Below are 11,778 nucleotides of genomic sequence, written 5' to 3'. Positions count from 1 at the left end.
CTGGTGGAACAACGCCCTAGGGTCAAGCCTAGGTTGCCCGGAATGTAGAAATGACCACTACTATCACACTGGTTGCAAATTATTCCTGCTATACGATGGAAAAACTGTTGTACTTTTATTGCATTTTATGCTTCTGGCGTTCACTTCTTAGGCCCTAACTATTCGATCTGGTGGAACAACGGCCTAGGGTGAAGCCTACGTTGCCCGGAACGTAGAAATGACCATAACTTTCACACTGGTTGCAATTATTTGTTTTATACGATGGAAAAGCTGTTGTATTTATATCGTATTTTATGCTTCTGGCGTTGACTTCTTAGGCCCTAACTATTCCATCTGGTGGAACAACGCCCTAGAGTAAAGCCCAGGTTGCGCGGAACGTAGAAATGACCATAACTTTCACACTGGTAGCAATTATTCGTTTTATACATTGGAAAAACTGTTGTATTTATATTGTATTTTATGCTTCTGGGGTTGACTTCTAAGGCCCTAAATATTCGATCTGGTGGAGCAATGCCTCAGAGTTAAGTCTAGGATGCCCGAAACGCCGAAATGATCATTACTTTCACGCTTGTTGCAATTATTCCTGTCATACGATGAAAAGACTGTTGTATTTTTATTGTATTTTATGCTTCAGGCGTGGACTTCTGAGGCCGTAGCTATTCGATGTGGTGGAAGAACGCCATACAGTGAAGCCTAGGTTGCCCGGAACGTAGAAATGACCACTACTTTCACACTGTTTGCAATTATTCATTTAATACGATGGAAATGCTGTTGTATCTATATCGTATTTTATGCTTCGGGCGTAGACTTCTTAGGCCCTAACATTTCGATCTGGTGGAGCAACGCCCGACAGTGAAGCCTAGGTTGCCCGGAACGTAGATATGACCATAACCTTCACACAGGTTGCAATTATTCGTTTTATACGGTGTAAAGGCTGTTGTATTTATTTTGTATTTTATTCTTCTGGTGTTGACTTCTTAGGCCCTCACTATTCGATCTGGTTTAACAACGCCGTAGAGCGAAACCTAGGTTGCGCGGAACGTAGTAATGACTATTGCTTTCACACTGGTTGCAATTATTCCTGTTATACGATTGAAGGACTGTTGTATTTTTATAGTATTTTATGCTTCTGTCGTTGAGTTCTTAGGCCCTAGCTATTCGATCTGGTGGCACAACGCACTAGAGTGAAGCCTAGGTTGCACGGAACGTAGAAATGGCCATAACTTTCACACTGGTTGCATTTATTCGTTTTATACAATGGAAAAACTGTTCTATATATTTTGTATTTTATGCTTCGGGCGTCGACTACTAAGGCCCTAACTATTCGATGTCGTGGAGCAACGCCCTAGAGTGAAGCCTAGGTTGCCCCGAACGTAGAAATGACCATAGCTTTCACACTGGTTGCAATTAGTCGTTTTATGCGATGGAAAAGCTGTTGTATTTATATTGTATTTTATGCTTCAGGCGTTGACTTCTAAGGTCGTAGCTATTCGATGTGGTGGAGCAACACCCTAGAACGAAGCCTTGGTTGCACGGAACGTAGAAATGTCCATTACCTTCACACGGGTTGCAATTATTCCTGTTATACGATGGAAGGACTGTTGTATATTTATTGTATTTTATGGTTCTGGCGTTGACTTCTTGGGCCCTAGCTATTCGATCTCGTGGTGCAACGTCCAAGAGTGAAGCGTATGTTGCCCGAAACATAGAAATGTCCATTACTTTCACAGTGTTTCCAATTATTCTTTTTATACGATGGAAAAACTGTTGTATTTTTATTGTATTTTATGCGTCTGGAGTTGTTTTCAAAGGCCCAAACTATTCGACCTGGTGGTGCAATATCCTAGAGCGAAGCCTAGGTTGCCCGCAACGTAGTAATGACCATTACATTCACACTGGTTGCAATTATTCGTGTTATACGATGGAAGGACTGTTGTATTTTTACTGTATCTTATGCGTCTGGAGTAGTTTTCTAAGGCCCTAGCTATTCGACCTGGTGGTGCAACGCCCTGGTGCGAATCCTAGGTTGCATGGAACGTAGAAATGCCCATTACTTTCACACTGGTTGCAATTATTCCTGTTATACGATTGAAGGACTGTTGTATTTTTATAGTATTTTATGCTTCTGTCGTTGACTTCTTAGGCCCTAGCTATTCGATCTGGTGGCACAACGAACTACAGTGAAGCCTAGGTTGCACGGATCGTATGAATGACCATAACTTTCACACTGGTTGCATTTATTCGTTTTATACAATGGAAAAACTGTTCTATTTATTTTGTATTTTATGCTTCGGGCGTCGACTACTAAATCCCTAACTATTCGATGTTGTGGAGCAACGCCCTAGAGTGAAGCCTAGGTTGCCCGGAACGTAGAAATGACCATAACTTTCATACTGGTTGCAATTATTCGTATTATACGATGGAAAAGCTGATGTATTTATATTGTATTTTATGCTTCAGGCGTTGACTTCTAAGGTCGTTGCTATTCGATGTGGTGGAGAGACACCCTAGAGTGAAGCCTAGGTTGCCCGGAACGTAGCAATGATCATTACTTTCACACTGGTTGCAATTATTCTTTTTATACGATGGAAAAACTGTTGCACTTTTACTGTATCTTATGTGTCTGGAGTTGTTTTCTTAGGCCCTAGCTATTCGACCTGCTGGTGCAACGCCCTAGTGCGAATCCTTGGTTGCACGGAACGTAGAAATGCCCATTACTTTCACACTGGTTGCAATTATTCCTGTTATACGATGGAACAACTGTTGTATTTTTATTATATTTCATGCTTCTGGCGCTGACGTCTAAGTCCCTAGCTATTCGATCTGGTGCAGCAACGCCCTAGTGTGACGCCTAGGTTGCGCGGAACGTAGAAATGACAATAACTTTCACACTGGTTGCAATTGTTCGCTTTACACGTAGGAAAAACTGTTGTATTTATATTGTATTTTATACTTCTGGCGTTGAATTCTAAGTCCCTAACTATTCGATCTGGTGGAGCAACGCCCTAGAGTCAAGCCTAGGTTGCCGGAATGTAGAAATGACCATCACTTTCACACTGGTTGCAATTATTCGCTTAATATGATGGAAAAACTGTTGTATTTATATTGCATTTTATACTTCTGGCGTTGACTTCTTAGGCCCTAACTATGCGATCTGGTCGAGCAACGCCCTAGAGTGAAGCCTAGGTTACCCGGAAAGTAGAAATGACCAGTACTTTCACACTGGCTTCAATTATTCCTGTTATACTATGGAAAGATTGTTGTATTTTTATTGTGTTTTTTGCTTCAGGGGGTTGACTTCTCAGGCGCTAACTATTCGATCTGGTGCAGCAACGCCCTAGAGTGAAGCCTAGGTTACACGGAACGTAGAAATGACCAGTACTTTCACACTGGATGCAATTATTCCTGTTTACGATGGAAAAACTGTTGTATTTTTATTGTATTTTATGATTCTGGCGTTGACTACTAAGTCCTTAGCTATTTGATCTGGTGGAACAACGCCCTAGATTGAAGCCTGGGTTGTCCAGAACGTAGAAATGACCATACCTTTCACACTGTTTCCAAATATACATTATATACGATGAAAAGCTGCTGTATTTATATTGTATTTTATGCGTCTGGCGTTGACTTCTTAGGCCCTAACAGTTTGATCTGGTGGAGCACCACCCTAGAGTGAAGCCTAGGTTGCCCGGAACGTAGAAAAGACCATTACCTTCACACTGGGTGCATTCTTCCTGTTATACGATGGAAGGACTGTTGTACTTTTATTGTATTTTATGCTTTGGGCGTTGACTTCTAAGGCCCTAGCTATTCGGTTTGGTGGAGCAACGCCCTAGGGAGAAGCCTAGGGTGCCCGAAACGTAGAAATGGCCATAACCTTCACACTGTTTGCAATTATACATTTTATACGATGGAAAAGCTGTTGTATTTATATTGTATTTTATGCTTCTGGCGTCGATTTCTTAGGCCCTAACTATTCCATCTGGTGGAGCAACGCCCTAGGGTGAAGCCTACATTGCCCGGAACGTTGAAATGACCATAACTTTCACACTGGTTGCAATTATTCGTTTTATAAGATGGAAAAACTGTTGTATTTATATTGTATTTTATGCTTCTTGCGTTGACTTCTAAGGCCCTACGTATTCGATCTGGTGGAGCAATGCCTCACTGTTAAATCTAGGATGCCCGAAACGTCGAAATGATCATTACTTTCACACTGGTTGCAATTATTCATGTTATACGATGGAAAAACTGTTCCATTTGTATTGTATTTTATGCTTCTGACGTTAACTTCTTAGGCCCTAACTATTCGATCTGGTGGAACAACGCCCTAGAGTGAAGCCTAGGTTGCCTGGAACGTAGAAATGACCATAACTTTCACACTGGTTGCATTTACTCGTTTTATACAAGGGAAAAGCTGTTCTATTTATTCTGTATTTTATGCTTTGGGCGTCGACTACTAAGGCCCTAACTATTCGATGTTGTGGAGCAACGTCCCAGAGTGAAGCCTAGGTTGCCCGGAACGTTGAAATGACCATAACTTTCACACTGGTTGCAATTATTCCTGCTATACGATGGAAGGACTGTTGTATTTTTATAGTATTTTATGCTTCTGGCGTTGACTTCTTAGGCCCTAGCTATTCAATCTGGTGGCACAAAGCACTAGAGTGAAGCCTTGGTTGCACGGAACGTAGAAATGACCATAACTTTCACACTGGTTGCAATTATTCGTTTTATGCGATGGAAAAATTGTTGTATTTATATTGTATTTTATGCTTCTGGAGTTGACTTCTTAGGTCCTAACTACTCGATCTGGTGGAGCAACACCCTAGAGGGAAGCCTAGGTTGCCCGGAACGTTGAAATGACCATAACTTTCATACTGGTAGCAATTATTCTTTATATACAATGGAAAAACTGTTCTATTTATTTTGTATTTTATGCTTCTGGCGTTGACTTCTAAGGCCATAACTTTTCCATCTGGTGGAGCGACGCCATAGAGTGAAGCGTAGGTTGCCCGGAACGTAGAAATGACCATTATATTCACACTAGTTGCAATTATTCCTGTTATACGATGGAAACTGTTGTATTTTTATTGTATTTTATGCTTCTGGCGTTGAATCCTAAGGCCCTAGCTATTCGATCTAGTGGAGCAACGCCCTAGAGTGAAGCCTAGGTTGCCCGGAATGGAGAAATGACCATCACTTTCAAACTGGTTGCAATTAATTCTGTTATACATTGGAAAAACTGTTGCATTTTTATTGCATTTTATGCTTCTGGTGATCACTTCTTAGGCCCTAACTATTCGACCTGGTGGAACAACGGCCTAGGGTGAAGCCTAGCTTGCCCGGAACGTAGAAATGACCATTACCTTCACACTGTTTGCAATTATTCCTTCTATACAATGGAACAGCTGTTGTATTTATATCGTATTTTATGCTTCTGGCGTTTACTTCTAAGGACCTAACTATTCGATCTGGTGGAGCAACGCCCTAGAGTGGATCCTAGGTTGCTCGGAATGTAGAAATGACCATAACTTTCACACTGGTTGCAATTATTCGTTTTATACGATGGAAACGCTGTTGTATTTATATTGTATTTTATGCTTCTGGCGTTGACTTCTAAGGCGCTAGCTGTTCGATCTGGTGGAGCAACGCCCTAGAGTGAAGCCTAGGTTGCTCGGAAAGTAGAAATGACCATCAGTTTCATGCTGGTTGCAATTATTCTATTTATACGGTGGAAAAGCTGTTGTATTTATATTGTATTTTATGCTTCTGGCGTTGACTTCTAAGGCACTAACTATTCGATCTGGTGGAGCAACGCCCTAGAGTGAAGCCTAGGTTGCCCGGAACGTAGAATTGGCCATCACTTTCAAACTGGTCGCAATTATTCCTGTTATATGATGGAAACACTGTTGTATTTTTTTTGCATTTTATGGTTCGGGCGTAGAGTTCTAAGGCCCTAAGTATTCAATCTGTTGGAGCAACGCCCTACGGTGAAGCCTAGGTTGCTAGGAAAGTAGAAATGACCATAATTTTCATACTGGTTGCAATTATTCGTTTTATACGATGGAAAAGCTGTTGTATTTATGTTGTATTTTATGCTTCTGGCGTTGACTTCTTAGGCCCTAGCTGTTCGATCTGGTGGAGCAACGCCCTAGAGTGAAGCCTAGGTTGCTCGGAAAGTAGAAATGACCATAAGTTTCATACTGGTTGCAACTATTCGTTTTATACGATGGAAACACTGTTGTATTTTTATTGCATTTTATGCTTCGGGCGTTGACTTCTAAGGCCCTAACTATTCAATCTGTTGGAGCAACGCCCTAGGGTGAAGCCTAGGTTGCTCGGATAGTAGAAATGACCATCAGTTTCATACTGGTCGCAATTATTCGTTTTATACGATGGAAAAACTGTTGTACTTATATTGTATTTTATGCTTCTGGCGTTGACTTCTAAGGCCCTAGCTATTCGATCTAGTGGAGCAACGCCCTAGGGTGAAGCCTAGGTTGCCCGGAATGGAGAAATGACCATCACTTTCAAACAGGTTGCAATTAATTCTGTTATACATTGGAAAAACTGTTGTATTTTTATTGCATTTTATGCTTCTGGCGTTTACTTCTAAGGACCTAACTATTCGATCTGGTGGAGCAGCGCCCTAGAGTGGATCCTAGGTTGCTCGGAATGTAGAAATGACCATAACTTTCACACTGGTTGCAATTATTCGTTTTATACGATGGAAACGCTGTTGTATTTATATTGTATTTTATGCTTCTGGCGTTGACTTCTAAGGCGCTAGCTGTTCGATCTGGTGGAGCAACGCCCTAGAGTGAAGCCTAGGTTGCCCGGAACGTAGAATTGGCCATCACTTTCAAACTGGTCGCAATTATTCCTGTTATATGATGGAAACACTGTTGTATTTTTTTTGCATTTTATGGTTCGGGCGTATAGTTCTAAGGCCCTAACTATTCAATCTGTTGGACCAACGCCCTAGGGTGAAGCCTAGGTTGCTAGGAAAGTAGAAATGACCATAATTTTCATACTGGTTGCAATTATTCGTTTTATACGATGGAAAAGCTGTTGTATTTATGTTGTATTTTAAGCTTCTGGCGTTGACTTCTAAGGCACTAACTATTCGATATGGTGGAGCAACGCCCTAGAGTGAAGCCTAGGTTGCCCGGAACGTAGAATTGGCCATCACTTTCCAAATTGGTAGCAATTATTCCTGTTATATTATGGAAACACAGTTGTATTTTTATTGCATTATATGCTTCGGGCGTTGACTTCTAAGGCCCTAACTATTCAATCTGTTGGAGCAACGCCCTAGGCTGAAGCCTAGGTTGCTCGGAAAGTAGAAATGACCATAAGTTTCATACTGGTTGCAATTATTCGTTTTATACGATGGAAAAACTGTTGTATTTATATTGTATCTTATGCTTCTGGCGTTGACTTCTAAGGCCCTAGCTGTTCGACCTAGTGGAGCAACGCCCTAGAGTGAAGCCTAGGTTGCCCGGAAAGGAGAAATGACCATCACGTTCAAACTGGTTGCAATTAATCCTTTTATACGATGGAAAGGCTGTTGTATTTATATCGTATTTTATGCTTCTGGCGTTGACTTCTTAGGCCGAAACTATTCGGTCTGGAGGAGCAACGCCCTGGAGTGAAACCTAGGTTGCCCGGAACGTAGAATTGGCAATCACTTTCAAACTGGTTGCAATTATTCCTGTTACATAATGGAAACACTGTTGTATTTTTTTTGCATTTTATGGTTCGGGCATTGACTTCTAAGGCCCTAACTATTCAATCCGTTGGAGCAACGCCCTAGGGTGAAGCCTAGGTTGCTCGGAACGTAGAAATGACCATAAGTTTCATACTGATTGCAATTATTTGTTTCATACGATGGAAAAACTGTTGCATTTATATTGTATTTTATGCATCTGGCGTTGACTTCTAAGGCCCTAGCTGTTCGACCTCGTGGAGCAACGCCCTAGAGTGAAGCCTAGGTTGCCCGGAAAGGAGAAATGACCATCACGTTCAAACTGGTTGCAATTAATCCTTTTATACGATGGAAAGGCTGTTGTATTTATATCGTATTTTATGCTTCTGGCGTTTACTTTTGAGGACCTAACTATTCGATCTGGTGGTGCAACGCCCTAGAGTGAAGCCTAGGTTGCTCGGAATGTGGAAATGACCATAACTTTCACACTGGTTGCAATTATTCGTTTTATACGATGGAAACGCTGTTGTATTTATATTGTACTTTATGCCTCTGGCGTTGACTTCTAAGGCCGTAGCTATTAGATGTGGTGGAGCAACGCCCTAGAGTGACGCCTGGGGTGCTCGGAACGTAGAAATGACCATTACTTTCACACTGGTTGCAATTATTCGTTTTATACGATGGAAAAGCTGTTGTATTTATACTGTATTTTATGCTTCTGGCGTTGACTTCTAAGGCACTAACTATTCGATCTGGTGGAGCAACGCCCTAGAGTGAAGCCTAGGTTGCCCGGAACGTAGAATTGGCCATCACTTTCAAACTGGTCGCGATTACTCCTGTTATATGACGGAAACACTGTTTTATTTTTTTTGCATTTTATGGTTCGGGCGTAGAGTTCTAAGGCCCTAACTATTCAATCTGTTGGAGCAACGCCCTAGGGTGAAGCCTAGGTTGCTCGGAAAGTAGAAATGACCATAAGTTTCTTACTGGTTGCAATTATTCGTTTTATACGATGGAAAAACTGTTGTATTTATATTGTATCTTATGCTTCTGGCGTTGACTTCTAAGGCCCTAGCTGTTCGACCTAGTGGAGCAACGCCCTAGAGTGAAGCCTAGGTTGCCCGGAAAGGAGAAATGACCATCACGTTCAAACTGGTTGCAATTAATCCTTTTATACGATGGAAAGGCTGTTGTATTTATATCGTATTTTATGCTTCTGGCGTTGACTTCTTAGGCCGAAACTATTCGGTCTGGAGGAGCAACGCCCTGGAGTGAAACCTAGGTTGCCCGGAACGTAGAATTGGCAATCACTTTCAAACTGGTTGCAATTATTCCTGTTACATAATGGAAACACTGTTGTATTTTTTTTGCATTTTATGGTTCGGGCATTGACTTCTAAGGCCCTAACTATTCAATCCGTTGGAGCAACGCCCTAGGGTGAAGCCTAGGTTGCTCGGAACGTAGAAATGACCATAAGTTTCATACTGATTGCAATTATTTGTTTCATACGATGGAAAAACTGTTGCATTTATATTGTATTTTATGCATCTGGCGTTGACTTCTAAGGCCCTAGCTGTTCGACCTCGTGGAGCAACGCCCTAGAGTGAAGCCTAGGTTGCCCGGAAAGGAGAAATGACCATCACGTTCAAACTGGTTGCAATTAATCCTTTTATACGATGGAAAGGCTGTTGTATTTTAACTGCATTTTATGCTTCGGGCGTTGACTTCTAAGGCCCTAACTATTCAATCTGTTGGAGCAACGCCCTAGGGTGAAGCCTAGCTTGCTCGTAAAGTAGAAATGACCATAAGTTTCATACTGGTTGCAATTATTCGTTTTATACGATGGAAAAGCTGTTGTATTTATATCGCTTTTTATGCTTCTGGCGTTGACTTCTAAGGCACTAACTACTCGATCTGGTGGAGCAACGCCCTGGAGTGAAACCTAGGTTGCCCGGAACGTAGAATTGGCCATCACTGTCAAACTGGTTGCAATTATTCCTGTTATATGAAGGAAACACTGTTGTATTTTTTTTGCATTTTATGGTTCGGGCGTTGACTTCTAAGGCCCTAACTATTCAATCCGTTGGAGCAACGCCCTAGGGTGAAGCCTAGGTTGCTCGGAAAGTAGAAATGACCATAAGTTTCAAACTGGTTGCAATTACTTGTTTTATACTATGGAAAAACTGTTGTATGTATATTGCATTTTATGCTTCTGGCGTTGACTTCTAAGGCACTAACTATTCGATCTGGTGGAGCAACGCCCTGGAGTGAAACCTAGGTTGCCCGGAACGTAGAGTTGGCCATCACTTTCAAACTGGTTGCAATTATTCCTGTTATATGATGGAAACACTGTTGTATTTTTTTTGCATTTTATGGTTCGGGCGTTGACTTCTAAGGCCCTAACTATTCAATCTGTTGGAGCAACGCCCTAGGGTGAAGCCTATGTAGCTCGGAAAGTAGAAATGACCATAAGTTTCATACTGGTTGCAATTATTCGTTTTATACGATGGAAAAACTGTTGTACTTATATCGCATTTTATGCTTCTGGCGTTGACTTCTAAGGCACGATCTTTTCGATCTGGTGGAGCAACGCCCTAGAGCGAAGCCTAGGTTGCCCGGAACGTAGAATTGGCCATCACTTTCAAACTGGTTGCAATTATTCCTGTTATATAATGGAAACACTGTTGTATTTTTTTTGCATTTTATGGTTCGGGCGTTGACTTCTAAGGCCCTAACTATTCAATCTGTTGGAGCAACGCCCTAGGGTGAAGCCTATGTAGCTCGGAAAGTAGAAATGACCATAAGTTTCATACTGGTTGCAATTATTCGTTTTATACGATGGAAAAACTGTTGTATTTATATCGCATTTTATGCTTCTGGCGTTGACTTCTAAGGCACGATCTTTTCGATCTGGTGGAGCAACGCCCTAGGGCGAAGCCCAGGTTGCCCGGAACGTAGAATTGGCCATCACTTTCAAACTGGTTGCAATTATTCCTGTTATATGATGGAAACACTGCTGTATTTTTTTTGCATTTTATGGTTCGGGCGTTGACTTCTAAGGTCCTAACCATTCAATCTGTTGGAGCAACGCCCTAGGGTTAAGCCTAGGTTGCTCGGAATGTAGAAATGACCATAAGTTTCATACTGGTTGCAATTATTCGTTTTATACGATGGAAAAACTGTTGTATTTATATTGTATTTTATGCTTCTGCGCTGACTTCTAAGGCACTAGCTATGACGATCTGGTGGAGCAACGCCCTAGAGTGAGGCCTAGGTTGCCCGGAACGTAGAATTGGCCATCACTTTCAAACTGGTTGCAATTATTCCTGTTATATGATGGATACACTGTTGTATTTTTATTGCATTTTATGCTTCGTGCGTTGACTTCTAAGGCCCTAACTATTCAATCTGTTGGACCAACGCCCTAGGGTGAAGCCTAGCTTGCTCGAAAGTAGAGATGACCATAAGTTTCATACTGGTTGCAATTATTCGTTTTATACGATGGAAAAGCTGTTGTATTTATATCGTATTTTATGCTTCTGGCGTTGACTTCTTAGGCCGTAACTATTCGGTCTGGTGGAGCTACGCCCTGGAGTGAAACCTAGGTTGCCCGGAACGTAGAATTGGCCATCACTTTCAAACTGGTTGCAATTATTCCTGATATATGATGGAAACACTGTTGTATTTTTTTTGCATTTTATGGTTCGGGCGTTGACTTCTAAGGCCCTAACTATTCAATCTGTTGGAGCAACGCCCTAGGGTGAAGCCTAGGTTGCTCGGAAAGTAGAAATGTCCATAAGTTTCATACTGGTTGCAATTATTCGTTTTATACGATGGAAAAACTGTTGTATTTATATTGTATTTTATGCTTCTGGCGTTGACTTCTAAGGCACTAACTATTCGATCTGTTGGGGCAACGCCCTAGGGTGAAGCCTAGGTTGCTCGGAAAGTAGAAATTTCCATAAGTTTCATACTGGCTGCAATTATTCGTTTTATACGATGGAAAAACTGTTGTATTTATATTGTATTTTATGCTTCTGGCGTTGACTTCTAAGGCACTAACTATT

Source organism: Calliopsis andreniformis, unplaced genomic scaffold, assembly GCF_051401765.1.
Source record: "Calliopsis andreniformis isolate RMS-2024a unplaced genomic scaffold, iyCalAndr_principal scaffold0008, whole genome shotgun sequence".
Lineage (NCBI taxonomy): Eukaryota > Metazoa > Arthropoda > Insecta > Hymenoptera > Andrenidae > Calliopsis > Calliopsis andreniformis.
Note: the sequence above shows the minus strand (reverse complement) of the source record.